Source organism: Mandrillus leucophaeus, unplaced genomic scaffold, assembly GCF_000951045.1.
Source record: "Mandrillus leucophaeus isolate KB7577 unplaced genomic scaffold, Mleu.le_1.0 Scaffold74, whole genome shotgun sequence".
Classification (NCBI taxonomy): Eukaryota; Metazoa; Chordata; class Mammalia; order Primates; family Cercopithecidae; genus Mandrillus; species Mandrillus leucophaeus.
The window spans coordinates 273,350-276,677 of NW_012108030.1; positions in this window are offsets into that span (position 1 = coordinate 273,350).

The window sequence follows — 3,328 nt, forward strand, 5'->3', positions numbered from 1 at the left end:
AGCACAAATCAAAGACTATCTGCAATCAATGGGTTAAGACATTCATTCATGCATAAGTTTTCACTGCACTTACAACTTTTCTTCACTTTCTGAGAAGGGCACAGCATTTTTAGCTTTCAATTTAACAAATACCATTTAATTAGGTTTAAAGTTCTCCTTTAAAGGGTAATGTGTGGTTTTACATGCCTAGCTTTTAATTACTCTGTAACTAATTCACGGGCCCTCTGTGCTCGCTCTCCCTTCAGATGTTACTACTTTACTGAAATTGAATTTGGAAAGCTATGTCAGGGGTAGAAGAGAGATAATAACAGTGGTCATTATTAGAAAAGAGGTTTTTCAAATTCTTACATTTTACTTAAATCTTAGCAGAGAATCATATAGCCTGCGACATAACATATGAAATTTTGCTATGGGCTGCCCGCAGAGCCAGAGGGCAGCGGTGCAGGTCCTGGGAGGCAACCACGTTGTACTTGCTTAGGCTTTGCCTGTGTCTGCACCGGTCCCTCCCTCCTTTGCCAGGGGGATGCTGCCAGCCTGGGCGGACCTTGTTGGCTTGGTTGCCAGGAGCTTCTGCTGCCGAGCCTTCTCCTCCACCTACTGCCTGCTTGGCTGAGCAGTTTCGGCTTCTAATGCGTTTTTTGTTATCTTTTTATAAACATACACCTGATTGTCTTGCCGATTTTGCATTACTGAGCAGGTTAAGAGCTCTCCTTCTAATGCTGCCTACTTAACACAGGGACTGATAGCTGTAGCAATCCTCTGTCCTTTGTCCTATCTGTTGGAGGAGGAGGCTTAGGTAAGACTTCCACTTCCTCTTTGTTATTTTGGCCCGATGATACTGGGGCTGAGGGAAGAGGAGTTGATAAGGCAAGTTACGTTTTCTCCTCCCTCCTCTTTTTAGGCTCTTCTGTGTGTAACTGAGCCAAGGCTGATCTACTTAAAGCCCATAACATTAAAGATGTTACTGGGACCTGATGCCTTTGCGCCTGATGTTGTTTAAGATTTCTCCGCACTTGCTCCCAGAGTTCTACATCTAGCGTTCCTTCCTCCAGGAAACACAGGCTTTGTACTCAGTTATTGACCACACTCGTTTTTAATTCCTTCAACAACTTAAATTCTAGCGGGGTGTGTTCATGAATAAACTGCTGTGGATTGTTTGGATCAGGCCTTATGGAAACAGGAAAAGCACAAGGTCTTAAGGGCTCTCCAGCTACGACAGCAGAGCATAAAATTCTTTGTATTGGGGTCTCTTATTTCTGCCACCAAAGGAAGCGGTACACATGTTTCTGCAATTGGACGAGGCAGTATAGTCCAATTTTTACCCTCCTCCTGTTTTTCTATTTTCAATTGGAGGTGTGGGTAGAACAACATATTCCTTCAGATTTTTAGATTCAGCCTGCTGTCCCACAGAATAAGAAGAAGATAATGGCAGGAGTACAGTACAAACTGAACTCCAAGTGGAAAAAACTGAAGAATCAACTTTGAAACCTTTTTGATGAGCCTGTTTTAATCCTTCGCCTGCTCTATCCCAGTTTTCCACATCAAGAGTGCCTCCCTGTGGAAACCATGGGTTATGCGTAATAACCTTTTGCGGCTTCTGCAGGAGGTTGGTTAGTGCCTGTGAATTAACCTGAGCTCCAGACTGCCTCGACAGAACTTTAAGCAACTGCAAATAACGTTTTTCTTCAATAGACAAATTATTCCCCTTGTTTCCTGATTCAGAAAACTTCCCGTTCCCAGTACTTCTTTAAAGCACTGTTCCCAGTACCTCTTTAGGACACTGACCTTATATCCACAGTTGGCAGACTCATCCTGGGGTCTCCGTTCGCCTTGTCAATTTCAGTTCCTCTGCTCCAGCAGACCTTCTTCATTCACATCCCGGAAGTCTCAAGTTTGAATGCCACTGTCGCCATTCAGGGCGCCACTTCGTGAGGCCACTTATAAAGCACCCAATTCTGTCCCTGTTCAGGTGCCACTTGTAACCTGCATGTACTTAGGGGGACTGAACGAAGGGGGCGAATGCAGGAATAAAAGACAGGAGAGTATATTTGCCTCTAGGGGACAAGGGCTCTGAGCTTTACACAGCCCCCCATATTTATTAGGTAAAAGAGATAGTGAGAAAGGGGGGATGACTGTTGGGTAATTGTCAGTCAGCCCTTTGGTTCACAGCAGGCTTGCAATACTGCATCCTTTGAATAATAGACACTAGATTTCTCATTAGATAACTTCAAGGAGCCCGGTGACAGGGAGTGATGTCCCTCAGCAAACCTTTTGGTGGCAGGGAAGTTTGAGTTTGCCCACATCCTGCATTAATGATAAACACTTTGCTGTTTGATCATACAGCCTCCGGTGGAATTCTGAGTTGGTCACATCCCATGGGCCTTCAGCCCCCTGCACTTTTCTCTGCCTGGATCCTGTCCAGGCCACCACATTACTTTTAGCCATTATGTGTCTTTAGGCTCCCCTTGGCTCTAACAGATTCTCATACTCTTCTTGTTTTTTATAATCTGGTCAGTTTTGAGGAGTACTGGTTAGGCAGCAGGGCTGTCGATGTGTTATTGGGGGCAGCCACTCTATTGGGATTTGTCTGATGTTGCCCATGATTAGACAAAGGTTAGGGACAATGGGGAGAAAGACCAATGAGAAGTGCCATTTTTATTGCATCCTATCAAAGGTGCATACTATTAACATTACTTAATCTCCTGTGGATGTCGACCTTGATCACCTGTCTGAGGCTGTGTCTGTCAGGTTTCTCAGCTATAAAATTCCTCTCATTCTCTCCCTGCCATACTGTAGTGTTTAAAAGGAAGCAGCCCTGTGCAGCCTGCATTTGTGGAGTCGGGAGTTATGCGTATTCCACCTCCTTGGAGGCGGAGTGTCTACAAGAGTTATTTGGAATTCTTCTGCATAGGAGTTTGGTCTCTTCTCTCCCAATTATTTATTTAATCATTCATGTATATCAGAAAGTGCCATTTAATGTTTCAAACCATCAATTATTGACATCACAATCTTCATTTTACTCTTAGTGCATTAATAGATCCTTCTTGGTCTCCTCATGGTAGCCCATTTGCCTTCCCATAATCTAGAAGGGGTCTGGAAGCATATGGTTCTCAGAGTCAGGAAAAAGATTCTGAGCAGAACTCAAGGAAGCAGAAGGTCCCGTGAGATGTACACTTTGATGACAGTCCCTCATGGCTCAGACCTCGGCATGTCCTGCACTCTCCACGTGAGCCCCTGTCTGCTTCCAGGGTGCATGGAAATAAAAAAGCCTCTTCTAAATACTGCACCAATGTCTTTGGAGTTGCTCACTAGACACTGTAATTGTTTC